Here is an 11,701-nt window from a genome sequence, read left to right on the forward strand (position 1 = left end):
TGGGGTACGGTTTGCTGGAGCAAGCTTGCCCTACGCTGACAAATACCGGTATCTGGGCATCACGGTCGGCGAGCGGTTGAATTTCAACCCGCATATCGCGTCTTTACGTGATCGGCTGAGCGGAGTCGTTGGTGTTTTGGCACGCGTACTACGGGACGACTGGGGGATCAGTCCCCGTGCCAAGCGGACCATTTACACTGGACTCATGGTGCCTTGTGCGCTATTTGGTGCCTCAGTGTGGTATGCCACGGCGATGAGACTAGTAGGGGCCAGGAGGCACCTATTGTCCTGCCAAAGGCGCATCCTTCTGGGATTCCTACCGGTGTGCCGTACAGTGTCCACTGTGGCACTGCAAGTTCTTGCTGGTGTTCCCCCGTTTGATCTGGCTGCCAAGAAATTGGCAATCAGTTTCAAACTCAAGCGCGATCACCCGCTGGAGGAGAGCAACTGGCTGTTTGGTCAAGATCTGTCGGGTCTTGATCACAAGCAGAAGATGGCGATGCTGGACGACCGTATGCTGCAGGAGTGGCAAAGCAGATGGGATAATGGTGATGAAACCGGCCGGGTGACTCATCTTTTTATCCCGGATGATTACTCAGGTATGATCCAATTCAAGGACATTGCCAGGTAGGGAGTTTGACTGGGGCGGTACATCTCTCAAATAATAACGGAGGTGTCCCAAGGCCAGCTCAGTGCGGACAGAAACCACACATAGAGCAAAAGGGCAAATGCTGACTTGATCTCGGTGTTCAGTACACACAGGGACAGCAAAAGCTCGGCCTATCGATCCTTTTGGTTTAAAGAGTTTTTAACAAGAGGTGTCAGAAAAGTTACCATAGGGATAACTGGCTTGTGGCGGCCAAGCGTTCATAGCGACGTCGCTTTTTGATCCTTCGATGTCGGCTCTTCCTATCATTGTGAAGCAAAATTCACCAAGCGTTGGATTGTTCACCCATGCAAGGGAACGTGAGCTGGGCTTAGACCGTCGTGAGACAGGTTAGTTTTACCCTACTAATGACAAAACGTTGTTGCGACAGCATTCCTGCGTAGTACGAGAGGAACCGCAGGTACGGACCAATGGCACAATACTTGTTCGAGCGAACAGTGGTATGACGCTACGTCCGTTGGATTATGCCTGAACGCCTCTAAGGTCGTATCCGTGCTAGACTGCAATGATAAATAAGGGGCAATTTGCATTGTATGGCTTCTAAACCATTAAAAGTTTATTATTCATTTAATAGACGACGATGGATGTGATGCCAATGTTACATATAACATAGTAAATTGGGAGGATCTTCGATCACCTGGTGCCGCGCTAGTTATATATTACAACATTATTTAATACAATGACAAAGCCTTGAATCAATTGTAAACGACTTTTATAACAGGCAAGGTGTTGTAAGTGGTTGAGCAGCTGCCATACTGCGATCCACTGAAGCTTATCCTTTGCTTGACGATTCGATAAAATATATATGTTTAAGGCATATATAAAAAATATTATATGTATGATGTATATATGGAAACGTATATATGTTTATATATATAAATGTGCAAAATTGTATGCATAATTATGTTATACAATTACGCATATAAGAAGAATATTTATATAATATGTGTACAAAATATACTTGTATATTTTAAATATGCATTTATTTAGTATGCGTTAATTATATATATTTATTTGGTAGCCAAAAGGACGCCATCATATTAGTGGCGAAGATTAAAAATATGCATAGTATATCTATGTGTACAAAATACTTGCATATTTTAAATATGCATTTATTTATTATGCGTTGGTAATATATATTTATTTGGTAGCCAAAAGGACGCCATCATATTAGTGGCGCAAATTTGTTTACAAAATACTTGCATATTTTAAATATGCATTTATTTATTATGCGTTGGTAATATATATTTATTTGGTAGCCAAAAGGACGCCATCATATTAGTGGCGAAAATTTGTTTACAAAATACTTGCGTATTTTAAATATGCATTTATTTATTATGCGTTGGTAATATATATTTATTTGGTAGCAAAATGACGCCATCATATTAGTGGCGAAAATTAAGAATATGCATAGTATATCTATGTGTACAAGATACTTGCATATTTTAAATATGCATTTATTTAGTATGTGTTAGTTATACATATTTATTTGGTAGCAAAAGGACGGCATCATATTAGTGGCGAAAATTAAAAATATACATGATATATATGTATCTATGTGAACAGAATACTTGCGTATTTTAAGTATGCATTTAATATGTTTGGTAGCAAAAGAACGCCATCATATTGGTGGCGCAAATTAAGACATGAAAAACTTATAAGTTCAATTTTGACAAAAAATTTCAGCATATGAAAATTGAATGAAAAACTTTTTAAATAGCATTTTATACTGTTTATTAATATAATGAGATAAGATTTTGAATTTAACTTGAGTAAAAAATTTTTTGGACTTGGTGAATTTTTTATTGAACTGCAGCCAAATGATATGAGGTTCTACTGAGATATGAGTTCAACATTGACAAAAAATTTCAACATGTCAAAATAGAATAAAAAACTTTTTAAATAGCATGTTATACAGTTTATTAATATAATGAGATAAGATTTTGAATTTAACTTGAGAAAAATTTTTTGGACTTGGTGAATTTTTATTGAACTGCAGCCATATGATATGAGGTTCTACCGAGATATGAGTTCAACATTGACAAAAAATTTCAACATGTGAAAATTGAATGAAAAACTTTTAAATAGCATTTTATACAGTTTATTAATATAATGAGATAAGATTTTGAATTTAACTTGAGAAAAAATTTTTTGGACTTGGTGAATTTTTATTGAACTGCAGCCATAGGTTCTACCGAGATATGAGTTCAACTTTGACAAAAATTTCAACATGTGAAAATTGAATGAAAAACTTTTTAAATAGCATTTTATACAGTTTATTAATATAATGTATTTTGTATTTAACTTGAGAAAAAATTTTTTGGACTTGGTGAATTTTTATTGATGAGGTTCTAGCGAAATATAATGAAAATTGAAAAAGTTTTGCTGTTGTAGTTTATTAAATTAGATTTTGAACATAAAGATACATTATTATTGGTGGACCTTAGTAAAATGAGCTGGTTGTAGAAAACGTGTCACAAAACCTATATAGGGGTGGTGATGTCGAGCAGGCATGTCATATGAGAAAAATTTCACAAGTGAAATATATATGACTATGTATATGGAGTGAGTCTTGCCGGCATGTCATATATAAATAATATATGAAAATAATCATATAGAAGGCAATATGATTAAAAAGTTAAAAATAATGAAGTTTTACTGTTGCATTATTAAATTAGTGCAACATAAAGATACATTAGATGGTAGACCTTAGTAAAATGAGCTGGTTGTAGAAAACGTGTCACAAAACCTATATAGGGGTGGTGAGGTCGGGCAGGCATGTCATATGAGAAAAATTTCACAAGTGAAATATATATGACTATGTATATGGAGTGAGTCTTGCCGGTATGTCATATATAAATAATATATGAAAATAATCATATAGAAGGCAATATGATTAAAAAGTTAAAAATAATGAAGTTTTACTGTTGCATTATTAAATTAGTGCAACATAAAGATACTATGATTAGATGGTAGACCTTAGTAAAATGAGAAAATTGTATGAAAACGTGTCACAAAACCTCTATAGGGGTGGTGAGGTCGGGCAGGCATGTCATATGAGAAAAATTTCACAAGTGAAATATATATGACTATGTATATGGAGTGAGTCTTGCCGGCATGTCATATATAAATAATATATGAATATAATCATATAGAAGGCAATATGATTAAAAAGTTAAAATAATGAAGTTTTGCTGTTGTATTATTAAATTAGTGCAACATAAAGATACATTAGATGGTAGACCTTAGTAAAATGAGCTGATTGTAGAAAACGTGTCACAAAACCTATATAGGGGTGGTGATGTCGAGCAGGCATGTCATATGAGAAAAATTTCACAAGTGAAATATATATGACTATGTATATGGAGTGAGTCTTGCCGGCATGTCATATATAAATAATATATGAAAATAATCATATAGAAGGCAATATGATTAAAAAGTTAAAAATAATGAAGTTTTACTGTTGTATTATTAAATTAGTGCAACAAAAGATACATTAGATGGTAGACCTTAGTAAAATGAAAGCATTGTAGAAAACGTGTCACAAAACCTATATAGGGGTGGTGAGGTCGGGCAGGCATGTCATATGAGAAAAATTTCACAAGTGAATGACTATATATGACTATGTATATGGAGTGAGTCTTGCCGGCATAAGTCATATATAAATAATATATGAAAATAATCATATAGAAGGCAATATGATTATAAAAGTTAAAAATAATGAAGTTTTACTGTTGTATTATTAAATTAGTGCAACATAAAGATACATTAGATGGTAGACCTTAGTAAAATGAGCTGATTGTAGAAAACGTGTCACAAAACCTATATAGGGGTGGTGATGTCGAGCAGGCATGTCATATGAGAAAAATTTCACAAGTGAAATATATATGACTATGTATATGGAGTGAGTCTTGCCGGCATAAGTCATATATAAATAATATATGAAAATAATCATATAGAAGGCAATATGATTAAAAAGTTTAAAATAATGAAGTTTTACTGTTGTATTATTAAATTAGTGCAACAAAAAGATACGTTAGATGGTAATACTAAATAAAATAAAAGCATTGCAGAAAACGTGTCACAAAACCTTTATAGGGTGGTGAGGTCGGGCAGGCATGTCATATGAGAAAAATTTCACAAGTGAAATATATATGACTATGTATATGGAGTGAGTCTTGCCGGCATAAGTCATATATAAATAATATATGAAAATAATCATATAGAAGGCAATATGATTATACAAGTTAAAAATAATGAAGTTTTGCTGTTGTATTATTAAATTAGTGCAACATAAAGATACATTAGATGGTAGACCTTAGTAAAATGAGCTGGTTGTAGAAAACGTGTCACAAAACCTATATAGGGGTGGTGATGTCGAGCAGGCATGTCATATGAGAAAAATTTCACAAGTGAAATATATATGACTATGTATATGGAGTGAGTCTTGCCGGCATAAGTCATATATAAATAATATATGAAAATAATCATATAGAAGGCAATATGATTAAAAAGTTAAAAATAATGAAGTTTTACTGTTGTATTATTAAATTAGTGCAACAAAAAGATACGTTAGATGGTAATACTAAATAAAATAAAAGCATTGCAGAAAACGTGTCACAAAACCTTTATAGGGGTGGTGAGGTCGGGCAGGCATGTCATATGAGAAAAATTTCACAAGTGAAATATATATGACTATGTATATGGAGTGAGTCTTGCCGGCATAAGTCATATATAAATATTATATGAATATAATCATATAGAAGGCAATATGATTATACAAGTTAAAAATAATGAAGTTTTGCTGTTGTATTATTAAATTAGTGCAACATAAAGATACATTAGATGGTAGACCTTAGTAAAATGAGCTGGTTGTAGAAAACGTGTCACAAAACCTATATAGGGGTGGTGATGTCGAGCAGGCATGTCATATGAGAAAAATTTCACAAGTGAAATATATATGACTATGTATATGGAGTGAGTCTTGCCGGCATAAGTCATATATAAATAATATATGAAAATAATCATATAGAAGGCAATATGATTAAAAAAGTTAAAAATAATGAAGTTTTACTGTTGTATTATTAAATTAGTGCAACAAAAAGATACGTTAGATGGTAATACTAAATAAAATAAAAGCATTGCAGAAAACGTGTCACAAAACCTATATAGGGGTGGTGAGGTCGAGCAGGCATGTCATATGAGAAAAATTTCACAAGTGAAATACATATGACTATGTATATGGAGTGAGTCTTGCCGCATAAGTCATCATAAATAATATATGAAAATAATCATATAGAAGGCAATATGGGCACAAGTTAAAAATAATGAAGTTTTGCTGTTGTATTATTAAATTAGTGCAACATAAAGATACATTAGATGGTAGACCTTAGTAAAATGAGCTGGTTGTAGAAAACGTGTCACAAAACCTATATAGGGGTGGTGATGTCGAGCAGGCATGTCATATGAGCGTTCGAATTTCTCAAGTGAAATCTATATGACTATGTATATGGAGTGAGTCTTGCCGGCATAAGTCATATATAACAGCTATATGAAAATCCATATAGAAGGCAATATGATTAAAAAGTTAAAAATAATGAAGTTTTACTGTTGTATTAAAATTCGAGTGCTTCAAAAAGATACGTTAGATGGCAATACTAAATAAAATAAAAGCATTGTAGGAAACGTGTCACAAAACCTACATCACCTATATATTTGGCGTATATTTTTTCGGGAATAATTATCCCCATAAAAGTCTCATCTGACGTTTATAATAAATAAATTATTGAGTGCAGCCTATGACGATTAAATGGACTTTTCATGGTTTTTCGTAGCCGGCTAATGTTCCACCTCCATGGCCAGGTCCGAAGGGTGTTTAGCTTTTATTTATTTCCGACGGTTTTACTAATATAATATTTGTCGATGCCAGATGATGGCAGTTTGGCTGGGGTTCAAGATGTTGATGGCCAATGATGGCAGGTGTGACCATGGCGCCTGTTGATGTAATTTGTTCTCACTTGATATCGATGTGACAATGTTCGCTGTGTACAACGTGTACCAATAGACGGGCAGTCAGGACGCTGCCTTGTTGGTACCCCGGCTTCGATACCTTTGTGGTAGATCGCGTTTCTCCGCATCTGACACAAAAGTTCATTTGTCAAGAGGTAAGTAATTGCAGACAAGTGCGTAATCCAAAGTTGAGTGCAGGTTTCTCTGGAAGACGCTTAAGTAGTGGCCTTGGAGCCGGAGATCTGATTCGAAAGCTTGCTTCACGTCAAGCATTACGGCGCAGCAGTAAGTTCTTCACTCGAATGCATTCTCCATACATTTTGTGCTAGTGTCGTGTTCGCGCATTTTTCCTTGTAAATTATGGATATGTGAACGCCTATATATAAACTGCGTGATCCGGAATCAACCCAGCTATCTTTTCCAGCACTGGCAATACTTTGCGCAGTATATAAATATATATCTTTCGAGTATATTTGAGAGTATCGACCAAACTTATATCGGACGATAAGAGCTGTTGTAAGTACTTTGGCATTTCTGTCGTTTCGCGTTTGTCAGGTTTGACACACTCCAGTGTATTACCTCGTGTTATTTTACCAGATAACAAGGAAGTTGCACTCTATTAATGTCAAACGCGCGTGATCCACTAGCACCATATATTTATATATTGGCATACGAGTTGTATACATCCACATACGACAGCATACATACACGAACATTTGCATTCACACTTAAGCACATATACACCCGTATATATTTATATCGTCGTATGATTCCATCGATCTCAAGTTTATTCCTCATACCTCCGAGACCATAGCTAGCTTTATCTTCAATATACACTCCGTATATATTCCATATACACTAGTATATATTCCATATACGATCCGTAGCTTCAATATCCAGGTCGGTGCATCTTCAATATATCGGCTATAAAGGCTTCGGCTGAGGTCACTATCCTGTGATAGCCGAAGTTTCTTTCCATTTTTGTGCTTGCTCTGCTGCCGAAGCGTAGTATGTCCAAAAGCCAAAAGAGTGAAAAGGAGCAACTTTCTTTAGCTTATGTCGTCGACTGTCGTCCGAGTCGCCCACTCCTTCGGGATCCAAAGGTTGTGCTGCTTAACTCCAGTCAAAGTTCATCGTCCATCGCCGTCTGCTTCTTCTGCAACTACACGATCCGTCCAGGCTAAACTTAGCAACACCCGTGCGATGGCTCTTAGGAGCTTATCCTCTGACAGACTGCTTTGCGGCTCGGGTCAGAGGGCCTTTATCTCTAGGACAATTTCTGGATACGGATCCATCGTGACCGTCGCAAGCCGTCTCAGTGTCAGACTACTATGCCACGAGCGCTGATGCACTCATCGAACGGCGACAACGAAGGCATACAGGCCATGGTTGCGAAATATGACCACCTATGCAGTGTATGAGCGGTGTCTCGCCCATGTAAAGGGGCAAATTACACAAGTTTCCGAATCAACCAGGGTGAAGCATCCGCTCCTCCTGTGACTCCAGTGGCTGCCGGCTCCCTCCAGTCGACATCGAAGTATTCCGTGGGGATTACTTGCGGTGGCCGACCTTCCGTGATCTTTTCACGGCCATCTACGTCAACAATCCGAGGTTGACTCCGGTTGAGAAACTATTCCATCTCAATTCAAAACCGCAGATGAGGCCAATGAGATCGTAGCCAAATTTCCGCTGACGAACGATGGTTTCGCGTCGGCTTGGAGTGCTCTCTGCGAGCGATTCGAAAATAAGCGCTTGTTAATAACGAGCCAGTTAAAAATTCTCTTCAACCTGTCCACGGTTTCGCAGAGTCTGGAGCAGCGATTAAGGAGCTGCATGGCACAATTCAGCGGTGCTTGACCGCTCTTGACCACTCAGACATTTCAGTCTCTAGTCCTTTCGCCGACTGCATCCTGGTCTTTCTTTTGCTCATCCAAGCTCCCCAAACTTACACTCTCACTATGGGAGCAATCATTGGTGGACAAGACCAAGATTCCCGCATGGTAGGACATGAGCACATTCCTCAACGAGCGTTATCGTACGCTCGAGGCTGTTGAGGACGTGACGCAAAAAACCTCGCAGAACTCTACCGCTGGACCATCCCGTCCACAGCAGAATCCAAAGCGAATTAACTCTTTCAAGGCCCGAGTCACTCAGAGAGGCAAATCGTGTGACTTGTGCTCAAAAGAGAATCACCCTGTCCGGGTTTGTCCAAGCTTCCTTGAAATGTCGGTCAATGATCGGATGAGCTACATCAAACAGAAAAGTCTCTGTTTAAACTGTTTCGCAAGAGGTCACCAACTCCGAGAGTGTACGAGTGCGCACAATTGCTTGACATGCAAGGGGCGGCACCACACTCTTCTCCATCGGGGCGACAGTGCCCACAATGGTACCTCTTCCACTCCATCCACACTTCCCAACATACAGTCCACTCCGAATCAATCGGCAACAAATGTGCAAAATTACTTTGCCATTAACGCTCAGAACATCCTTCTCGGCACGGCGGTTGTCAATGTATCCCATCTAGGTACTACATACACCGCACGAGCACTAATCGACTCAGGGTCCGAAGCGACTTTCATTTCTGAGCGTTTATTCCAGCGCATAAAGTTGCCATTCCAATCCGTTCAAGCCCAAGTATCTGGGCTGAATCATACAATTGTGCCCAACCGCAGAAGTTATGCAACTTCAGCATTGGTTGTCCAACGAAGCCGAGGCTCCATATCGAGACCTCAGCGTTCGTTATTCCACAACTGGCAGACAAGGTGCCATCATTCCGTGTGCCGAAAGGCTTCCTAAAGGATCTACCAGCGATTGAACTGGCAGATCAAACTTCTACAAAAGTGCTCAGATTGACATCTTAATTGGCGCGGATATCCTTCCGTCAGTCATCCTGAGCGGTTCCCGGCCAAACATTTGTGGCTCACTCCTTGGCCAACAAACCGTGTTTGGTTGATTCTCACCGGCCCCGTCTCCCAGAATGTGTCGACAACTGTCTCTGCGTTTTCGACAAGAGTCGCTATCAAGCAGACGATAAACTCGACAGACTAAACTCCAAAGTTTGGGAGGCGGAGGATATTCCGTCGAAGCTGGTTAGCTGCGAAAACACAACTTCACGCAGCAGATGTGGCAGATCTCGGGTGACTCTTCCATTCCGGAAGCCCGTCACCACTCCTAATTTTTATCTGCCTCATCATTCATTCAAACCAGATAGGCACCGACACAAAGACGAATAACATCCTACTTCGTTTCGTTGGTGCTGTCCTATACTGTCCTGTTCCATGTGTCTTTGACAATGTAAAGAAGCTACTGTAATAACCATTTGTTCTTGTTTCGTTCCATGTTGCATGCCCGTCTCCGTGTGGATGGGCCTCAAGTCTGCACCAGGCGGCCACAGCACCTTCTTTGCCCTGCTCAACTCGCTCGATTGCTGCCATGGGATCCCAGCACCAGGAGTTCATTTGGTGAAAGAAGAACCGGACCACCTTCCAAATGTTGCAATTCGTGGCCACCTTTACGCAACAATTCCAGTTGCTGTTCCGCAACCAGCACGGCCATGTTCCCGTTCGCCGTCCCCCCTCCGACCTGTCGATGGTGAAAACTTGGAGCAGTTCCGCAGCATTACGCTTACGAATGCTGGTTCCAGCCATCGATGGTGTCCCTGGTGCTCGGCACTGATGTGTATCCTCACATCATTCAACCTCGTATCCTGCCGAGCACCAACGATTTGCCAATGGCCCAGAACTCCACATTGAGTTGGTTTCTGTCCGGTCCATGTGGACAATAAATCCGTTTGCAACTCATTGCAAGGGGGGGAGGATGTCGATGCCAGATGATGGCAGGTGTGACCACTCAAAACAGCTGACAGTGTGGTCGCGATCAATTGATATCGATAGTGACAAAGCTAGTATACTGTGCGTGTGACCTTGTCACACGCGCAGTCACACTGATCTAGTTTATCTCACGTTGGTCACCCTGACGTTGGTCACCCTGCCCTCTTTTTAGTGCTTTTTCATATAACATATGTTTCTATTCTGACCGGCACAACAAGTGCATTTTTTCAAGAGTGCAATAAAAGTAATTGTAAAGTTACAAGTTCTACCAATTTCCAAAGTTGAAGTGTTATTATTTATCTGGAAGACGCCCCCCTACACAATATTGTCTACACGTAAATGCAAAATTAGATAAAATTATCAATTTGTCATCAAAATAAAATAATTTTTTATTCAATTAATTGAATTTAAATTATAAATATGCATGTGTGATATAATATATTTAGTAAGTTGAAATAAAATGATATTTTTGAACGATTATATGCATATATATTTTATATATAAGTATATATATTTATATAAACAATTGTGAATTATAACTAGCGAACGTGAATGCTATCTAATTGTGGCCACATTCGTATAGTACATGTCAAGTATAACATATATATATATACAATTATTGAATATTATCGTTTGTTATTCAAAAATATTTGTGAGTTGTCATGTATTTTACATATTTGAAGATTTATGTAATTATATTTTAAATATTATTTACATAATGAAATGAACATTATTCTGGTTGATCCTGCCAGTAGTTATATGCTTGTCTCAAAGATTAAGCCATGCATGTCTAAGTACACACGAATTAATAGTGAAACCGCAAAAGGCTCATTATATCAGTTATGGTTCCTTAGATCGTTAACAGTTACTTGGATAACTGTGGTAATTCTAGAGCTAATACATGCAATTAAAACACGGACCTTCTGGAACGTGTGCTTTTATTAGGCTAAAACCAAGCGATCGCAAGATCGTTACACTGGTTGAACTCTAGATAACATGCAGATCGTATGGTCTCGTACCGACGACAGATCTTTCAAATGTCTGCCCTATCAACTTTTGATGGTAGTATCTAGGACTACCATGGTTGCAACGGGTAACGGGGAATCAGGGTTCGATTCCGGAGAGGGAGCCTGAGAAACGGCTACCACATCTAAGGAAGGCAGCAGGCGCGTAAATTACCCACTCCCAGCTCGGG

General features: G+C 38.4%; 1 non-coding gene across 1 annotated transcript in view; it reads left to right on the top strand.

Moving 5' to 3' along the window:
• Window positions 1-11,238: 11,238 nt before the first annotated feature.
• LOC133849985 (small subunit ribosomal RNA) overlaps window positions 11,239-11,701 on the top strand; it is a 1,992-nt gene continuing 1,529 nt past the window's right edge. Inside the window, exon 1 of the ribosomal RNA XR_009895549.1 lies at window positions 11,239-11,701. This exon is cut by the window's right edge and continues 1,529 nt beyond it. This is a non-coding gene — a ribosomal RNA (small subunit ribosomal RNA).

Source organism: Drosophila sulfurigaster, unplaced genomic scaffold, assembly GCF_023558435.1.
Source record: "Drosophila sulfurigaster albostrigata strain 15112-1811.04 unplaced genomic scaffold, ASM2355843v2 ctg60_pilon, whole genome shotgun sequence".
Classification (NCBI taxonomy): Eukaryota; Metazoa; Arthropoda; class Insecta; order Diptera; family Drosophilidae; genus Drosophila; species Drosophila sulfurigaster.